The following is a 9,245-nucleotide window of genomic DNA, read 5'->3' as shown; positions in this document are numbered from 1 at the left end:
TAAGGGAATTACATGCCTAACAACTTTAATCTTTGTCAAATTAGCAGGGTGAATCCAGTCGTCGCAACATTACTAATGAAGTAGACAATGACTCGGAAGTGGATGAAAATGTCAATGCCGATACTCCTCCTAATAACAATAATACTGGGGGTGGTCCAGTTGAGCCTCCTCAACCTCCTCAGCAACCCCCAAAGAAAAATAGGGGCGAAGACAAGAAGATGAAGGACCTTGAGAGCAAAATCAACGTCTTGATATCCGCTCAAGAGGTGAAGAAGACCGGCATCCTGTGTCTATACCCGAGAGAGTGGAAGTAAATTCCATATCTGACAAAGTTCAATCTAATTAACTTTACGCTATTCGATAGGAGAGGCTTACCCACTCAACACCTGATTTATTTCAACTCCCACTTGGGCTTGATCTCTGGCAATGACCCTCTGATGGTTTGATCATTCGTTGGGACCCTTCGCGGGGCCGCCTTCGATTGATACCGCCGTCTTAAGCTGGGGAGTGTCAATAGCTGAGACGATATGGAAAGCATGCTTCTCACCAACTTCTTCGACAATGACACTAAAGTGTCGATCCGAATGCTCTTTGATGAGAGATAGAAAGACAAAGAGTCGGTCGATAACTTCGTCAAACGCTTCTAAAATAAGGTAATGAATTGCCGAGATCCGGTCACAGAGGAGTTCATCCTCTAGACTTGTCATAATAATCTCTCCTTAGATGTGTTGGAATCCATGGGATTGGTACCATCTAAAACTTGGAAAGAGTTAAAGGTGCATGGCGAACAAGCCGAACGAATCCTCAAAAGGAAGAAGGTAGAGAGAGAGGCTAACTGACGACACATCCTTTGAAGAAAAACTTTGTTTCTCATGGTAGAGGGAAGGTGCCAGCAACTGCGGTAGACGCAAATCAAACGTTCCAACTACAACCGCAATAGCAAACGCCATAGTAGTCGCCGTCTTAATGGCAGTAGTGACCTCAAAGGTAGCAGAAAACTTCTAAACCAAAATTCCCGAAGGAGTATTCCTTCAAGGAAGATGAAGTTCCTGCTATTTTTAAATACCTCCTGGAAAATAACAAAATCAAGTTGCCTCTAATCACTAACTAGGAGGAATCCAAGAGGACGACAGATCCAAGATATTGTGCATTCCACAAGCGGGTCCATCACCCCACCAAGATGTGCTACACCCTCAAGGCCAAAATACAAGCCTTTATTGACGTCGGCATCATCACTGCAAAGCAGTCCAAGGAGAAGAAGGTGGGCGCGAATGTAGTTTCCATCAGCTTCGGTTTTGTCCCTCTATCGTGGTTTCACCTAGAGCCTGTATCAAAGATTGAGATGAAGACCGTTAACAACGATTCTCATGGACAATGCCAGAAGGGGCTTATGCCGCATACGACCCCTAATGGAGAAGTTCTTTGGGTCCATTCAGATCTGCTCAAAGATGAACAGTGGGCGGGATCCTCTTCCAAAAAGAAGTCCAAGGGTAAGGGATAATTGTGTTACCCCACCTCAGCAATTCCAGATAAGAATGATGAAGAATTCCCGACTTTGTCACTTTTTGAGGATGATGAGCCCTAGGTCTTCACTACTAGAAGTGGGAATGAGTATCAGTTTAATTACCCAGAGCCTTCTGATCAATTAGCCGAACTAGGAGTGGTTATAACCCCTACCAAATCGGCTGAGGAATCTCCACAGCGACAACCGACTACTAGACATATGGAGGTTGCGGCCAAGCAAAAGGAGATGGAACCCCAACACCAAGAGGTTCAAAACCCAAAACAGTCTCGTTTTAATCATTCGATTGGAAGAGATAAACTGGGAAGTTCTAATGCGTCATACCGATTTGATGTTATGACCCAACTGGCTAACATCCCAGTAAGGATAACTCTATACGAGTTATTGTGTCTTTCCAAAGACACAAGAGAGGCTTTGCAAGAAGCTTTGGCCGATTCTGATGTGTTTCTCGCTCAGATTAAGCTAGCCCCCGAAGAGCTAAAGCCGTCAGTTCAACATTGCAACCTTGTGGCCAAACAGTTCCCTTACATCACCTTCAACAAAGATGACATGAAAACAAGGAATTTAAAGCATGACATGCCTTTGTATTTCACCAGATACATCGGTTCCAGCGTTGTCAACCAGATCCAAGTCAATTCGAGTTCTGCGATCAACATCATGCCACTCTGATTGATGTACAATTTCAGATACCTTGCCAACAAGCTGGCTTCCACATGCATTGTTTTCTACAGATTCAATACCAGTGGGTCCAAACTATTAGATAAAATCCGAGTGAAGTGCCAACTTGGAGATTTGAGGTTCGAAGTCACGTGCTATGTGATTGATATAGAGACCTCCTATAATTTACTATTGGGTTGACCGTGGATCCATGGTAACATTATAGTTCCCTCCACCCTCTATAAGTATCTAAAATATGTGGACACGAATAATAAGGTCAAGACGGTGGTCGCGGATAAGCAACCGTTTAAGGAGTTGGAAAACTATTTTACTGATCCCTTCTTTATGGTACTGAATCCGATACTGAACCATCGGCCCAAGGCACAGACAGCGGAGAAGAAGCTGATACCGAGGTTGGGCTTGATTACAATGGATGTTTTTTACTAATGACATTATACCCTTTGTAATCAATCTCGATGGTGGTGAATCGTCAGATGAAAGGTATAATTAGCAACTTACCGAAGAAGCAATAAATGACGATTTAGAGTATTCGCCTTATCTTGATGATGCAATGCAAGGGTTGTATAATAATCCTGATATACACATGCCACTTCGATCGTCTTGCATGATGAAGAAGTGTGTCCAGGACGCATTTGGAACAATCCTCGTCCTTCCTGCCAAGGCAGGGGGTGAAAAGGAGATAATTTTTAGTAAAGGGGAAATATCTCCACCATCAGATCTCTTCTCAAAGAAAGATAGTGACGATGAAGGACTCGGTCTTCATTTATTCAGATATAGCCAACAAGTACGTAACCTCATGAAGAAATAGGGATACAACTTCACGCTCAAAGAAGGTCTTTGCTTTGGTCGAGGCCCTCGAGTTCCACCTCACCCGACCCATGTACCAAAAAGAAAGCCTAATAATTACTATGGTTATAGAAGGGGTCTGGGCTATATCCCTTCATCTAATGACAAGTGCTGTTGGCAAGTCATCGACCAATTGGCTAATCTGATTAGAGGCGGATACTCGTCAGATTCTTCAGGTTGGGACTCTGACGTCAGTCTTGGAGAAATGTTCAAAGGCCTGATGTCGAACATGACCACGATCGATCCCGCCACAATAGAAAAAGATGATCAATTATCAACTTAGGAAGATCCCTGGATCCATCACCTAAATATCCAATATGGCGATCAATTCGAACAAAAAGAACCTCCTACCGAGGACAAAGTGGCTCAAATCAATATGGGCGATGATATGAATCCTAAGCCTATATTTATCAGTGATAACCTTCCACCAGAAGAGAAGAAGGAGTTGATTGCTCTTATCAGGGAGTACATTGATGTCTTTGCCTAGAATTACGAAGATATGTCAGGACTTGACCCAAACATGGCGATGCATCATCTTAACATAAAACCGAATGTTAAACCTGTCAAGCAACAGTAAAGACGGTTTTGTTCACAAATTATAGAGGCAATCAAGACTGAAGTAAAAACGCTAATCAACTCAAGCTTCATCAAGGAGGAACAACATCCCGACTGGCTAGTGAATATTGTCTCTGTCCATAAAAAGAATGAGAAAATCAGGACATCATCAACTTTAGAGATCTGAACACCGCTTTCCCAAAGAACGATTTTCCTCTTTCGATCACGGATGTCATCATCGATAACACATACAAATTTGAGAGAATGTCCTTCATGGACAGATTCTTGGGTTACAATCAAATTAAGATGTACCCAGATGACGAAAAGTATACCGCATTCAGAACACCGCTCGGCATCTTCTACTACACAGTCATGCCCTTCAGCTTGAAGAACGCGAGCGCCACATACCCACGAGCAATGACAAAGATTTTCTAGGAACACCTACGGAAGACCATCGAGTACTATGTTGATGACTTGGTTGTGAAAAGCCGCAGCAAAGACGACCACATTAAAGACTTAAGGACGATGTTCGATCTTATGCGGAGTCATCAATTGAAGATGAATTCTACCAAGTCTTTCCTGGGAATGGCCAGTGGTAAATTCCTCGGATTTGTCGTCACCACGAAAGGTATCCATATTGATCCCGACAAAGTAAAAGCGATTCACGAATTACAACCCCTAAGAAATCTCAAAGAACTCTGAGGATTGTAAGGACAACTGGCTTATATCCATCGATCCATCTCGAACCTCTCTGAAAAATGCCAACTATTCTCCAAGCTCATGAAGAAGGGTGTGTTGTTTATTTAGGATGATACTTGTTAGAAGGCATTCGAGGATATCAAAGCATATATGACAAATCCTCCTATCCTCTGTAGGAGTCAAAAATTACCTCTAGGTCCTGAACATAGCTCGAGATGGTGAGTTGTCGAAACAACAAAGTGCTGAATCGCTAATGACATTGCAACAATCCTGCACGCTCATCAGCTACCTACAAGCTAAGAAAACGCATAAAGCGAATCGATGAAGCGGACAAGTCAACGAAACAATGAAATGCGCGTATCGGCAAAATAAGTCCAACCCGAATGAACCGAAAAAGCCCCTGGTGGCTGAGTCGCGTCAAAACGACTCAGCCAAAGCCAGTGGCTCGACCCAAGGCAAAGCCACCAAATGGTGACTCGCATAGGTATAAGCCACCAAATGGTGGCTCGCACAATGCCGAGCCACCGTGAGGTGGCTCGCTCCAAGAAACGCCAAAAACAAGTTTTTTGATAGTTTTTCGGGATTCTTTCATTCCAGAACCTCCCCAACTACTTTGAAACTATTCCTAAACATGGCTAAATGGTTATTAACTACGGATGATGCCAAATCGTCGATTCCTATCCAAAAACACCACAACCGAAGCCTATAAATATAAGCCTAGGGCCTTCATTTGCTCGGATCTAAAATTAGAGGGCGAGGTGATGTCAAATTGAAGAGTGGTGCACGAATTTTAGAGGAGGGCTAGCAGATCTTGGCGAACTTCAGCATAAAGAGAAAGCTATTCGAAGGATCTGAGGCTCGTTCCCCCTTTCCTCCAGATCAAACTTGGTTTTGATCTCGAGAAGAGTCGTAATCTCGCTTGGTCGAGATTATCACTTCTGTGATTCTTTCCTTTGTGAAGCAAGAGCATTAATCTATCATTGTCAACTGGATTTGATCCGCAGTGGTCTACAGACTAACGCGTCCCTGACACAGGCAAAGATCCCACACTAAGTAGCGGGTGATAAACGTCTGTTGCGTGTGTTTTAAGGAGATTGTATTTATTTATTTTTTTATTGTGTAAGAAAATATTATAAAAATGTCGACTTTTCTCTTTTTTTTGAATTTGTAATCGATAAACGATTGTAACAGATTCAATGACAATGAAGAAATCAATTTCTGACGTAAGCATGCTAGCGATCACAGTAGGAGGTAACAGTCTCTCTGCTAAGGCTGTCGTGCCATAACCATAGATCAAGATCCCAGTTGAAGAAGAGGTCGAGTATGAGTTCGACCAGGCTAAGTTTGAGGAATACCACTCCTCATCCTCTTCAAGATCTTCCTTGTCCTGCAAGTATAGAAAGATATTAGCAGCAGAGAAGGCTCGAGGTGACTCTCGCACAATTGTTATTAAGGCAACCCCTCGCAATGCTCCTCTGGCATCTAATGAAGCCGAGATTTCAGATCACAATGACTCCTACTCATTGCAGGAGTTGTTTATTGAAGGCGCCACAATTCTAACAAAGTGGGCTCGTCAGAGGCAACATCAAGGCCTCGCACGTCAGCTTGCTAAGGCATTGGAGCCAGTTGATGGGATCCATTATCATGCGGATCTAAAGTTCAGGGAGCGCCAAGTACCTCAACAGTAAGCAAATAGCCCCTCCTCCAAACCATCAGCCAATGAATGGGTCCATGTCAAAAGGACCCGTTCAACTATCGAGGAGCGCATCCAAAAGCGTCGTGCACGTGATGCACACGTATGTGCCGCACGCGCGCGTGCCTTAACGCGAAAGGCACAAGACACGAAAGAGGACAAGGTGCCAAGAAACCACCAAAACCATGCCAAGAATAGAGGTCAAAATCCAAAATAGTGATTCGGACAAGTGCCGGGACACCAGAAAATCACGAGCCAGCCAACCGTGGCTCGGCCAGGGTGAGCCAGCCAATGGAGGCTCCGCCAAGGTCGAGCTAGCAAAGGGTGGTTCGACCAAGGCTGATCTACCTCAAACTAGCCCGCGCCATGGCCGAGCTAGCTCAGCCTGGCCGACACTCGCCTCGCCTCCCGCGACCATTTCTGAGTCCCCATCCACTTCCTTTCTTGTTCAAATTGATCCAATACCTTTGGTATAGTCCCACAACAATGTGGATCTTTCTCGATTCAAGATGAAGATCATGGATCACCTTGGTCCTTTGCACGAGGATCGAGGCAAACTTCTGGTCAAAGAAAGCCTAGGCCTAATGAATGATCCTCGAACAAGTCACCGGACTGGGGGTCGTACACGCACTCCTTTCAAGTTAAATCCATCCCATGAAGGGAAAATTCCGATAACCGTCCGCTTGGGGTTACGTGTCGAAGTTCTGGAGCCCGTTGAGATTCCACACTCGCAAGGGGGTGGATCTAAACGTGTGATTCCTAAGAACGCCAACAAGGCATTACATACTCGGAAGGAGACGGGTTCGTTACATGACCATGTCATACCTGGGGAATCAAATCAATAGTTGATAGGTTGCTCCGACCATAAAGCCGATGAGTTGTATTATCAGGCTGGGGGTATGAAAAAATCTCGAAAGAGAAGTATCCCAGAATCGGACTCTCACTATCCTTGTGAGAGGTTAATCAGGGCAGTATTATCAGAGTGTAGATGCCCCAAGACTACTCTACGAAGGGTCTCGATTTTGAAAGACTTTCCACCGAAACATCAAAGCCCAAGCCAAAGCGTTTCCGTAAGAAAAGATCGCTCGTTCAAGAAGATGAACTCCCAGAAGTCACCATCAACGTGGATGATAAAGAGAAGTCAATGCGAAGTTCCAATCCTGATCCTTTTTAAGAGATATCCTAGCGTATAACTCGGCTATGATCCAGAACTATCAGACCAAGGGATTATCAACGGATGAATAGAGGGTTATCCTTAGAAGATAAAATGTCAAATGTCAACTCCACTGTCACTTCCGACAATACAGTCTCCAGCGTAGGACAATCTCGTGAGGCGTTCATGATCAACGCTGACCAAATAGCCAAAATCCTTGAAGACGCTCTGGTCAAGCAGAAAGAGAATTTCAAATTCAAAATGAAAATGACTGTGCAACGGATAAGGGAATTGCATGATCAACAGATTCAAGCCTTATCAAATCAGATTGGTGAATCTAGCCATCGCAATGCTACTAATCAGGTAAATAGAAATTCAAAAGTGGATGAGAATTACAACGCTGATACCCCTCCTGTTAACCAGAATACTAGGGGTGGTCCTACCAAGGATGACAACGCTGGGGGTGGTCCAGTTATTCTTCCCCGAAATTGCCCGAAGGAAAATGCGGGCGAGGATGAGAAAATGAAAGACCTGGAGAGCAAAATCAACGTACTGATGTCCGCTCAAGCGGTAAAGAAGACTGGTATTTCATTTTCTTAACCAAGGGAGTGGGAGTCAATCCCATATCTGGCGAAGTTCAATCTAATTAACTTCACATCATTCGATGGAAAGAGCGCACCCACTCAACACCTAATTTACTTCAAGTCCTACCTGGGTGTGATCTCCGATAATGAACCCTTGATGATCTGGTCATTCGTTAGCACCCTTCGCAGAGCTGCTTTCGATTGGTACCGCCGTTTCAAGCCAGGAAGTATCAACAGCTGGGACAGTATGGAAAGCTCATTCCTCAACAACTTCTTTGATGATGACACTGAAGTATCAATCGAAGCTCTGCTAGATGAGAAGCAGAAGCACGGGGAGTCAGTTGACATCTTTGTCAAATGCTTCCGTAATAAGGCAATGAATTACAGGGATCCTGTCACAGAGGAATTCATCTTGCAGACATACCACAACAATATCTCTATTGACGTGCTGGCAGGCCTGGGGATCGTGCCATCTACAATATGGAAAGAATTTAAATTACGCGGGGAACAGGCCGAACGCTTTCGCAAAAGAAAAAGCTTGAAAGAGGCCAACTGACAAGTAAACCCCTGAATTTGAATTTTGCTTCTTGTGGTAAGGGAAAGGCACATGCAGCAGCTGTTGATACTAATCAGACATCACAACACCAACCTTAGAAGTAGCAAAGGACCCCGGATTCGAGACTCCAAAAAGTACTCCTTCAAGGATGAAGAAGTTCTGACTATCTTCAAATTCCTCATTGAAAACAAAAAAAATCAAGCTGCCACCTATTACGAATCAAGAGGAAACTAACAACACTTTGAATCTAAAGTACTGGACGTACCACAGGAGGATCATCCATCCCACCAAGGCTTGCTTCTCTCTTAAAAATAACATTCAAACTTTGGTTGACGCCGACATCATAATACTGAAATGAGCTGAAGGAGAACGGTGCACTCCGACAAGTATAAGAGTATAAACTACTCCTTCAAACACTCCGATAAGTATAATAGTATAAACTGCTCTTTCCGACACTCCGACAAGTATAAGAGTATAAACTGCTCCTTCCGATACTCCGACAAGTATAAGAGTATAAACTTCTCCTTCCGACACTCTAAAAAGTATATGAGTATAAAGTGCTCATTCCCAGACTCCGACAAGTATAAGAGTATAAACTGCTTCTCCCTATCCTCCAACGGGTATACGAGGTTAAACTGCTTCCCTTATTTCCTTTAACGAGAAGTTCCTGGAGAATATTACTCTTAATATTCTTAAGGATAACCCAATAATGTTGCCGAATACAATTGGATTCAGATTCGCCAAAGAGCTAGGGGTAGGATACCTTAATGCATTCTAAAGGGAAGTTCCGGAAGGATGCTACACATGGTATTCTTAAGGATAACCCAAAAAGAATTATTCATAGTAAAAACCAGTCATCAGAATAATTCATTCCTAATTTTGATTAAGAACCTCCCACTACGTCTATTTAATCATTTCCAAGATGATTAAAACCCTCCCACTGTGACTTTCCGAGCACT

This window comes from Asparagus officinalis, unplaced genomic scaffold (genome assembly GCF_001876935.1).
Source record: "Asparagus officinalis unplaced genomic scaffold, Aspof.V1 AsparagusV1_Un316, whole genome shotgun sequence".
NCBI lineage: Eukaryota > Viridiplantae > Streptophyta > Magnoliopsida > Asparagales > Asparagaceae > Asparagus > Asparagus officinalis.
The sequence above is the reverse complement of the archived record's forward strand: the minus strand, read 5'-3'. Positions refer to the sequence as shown.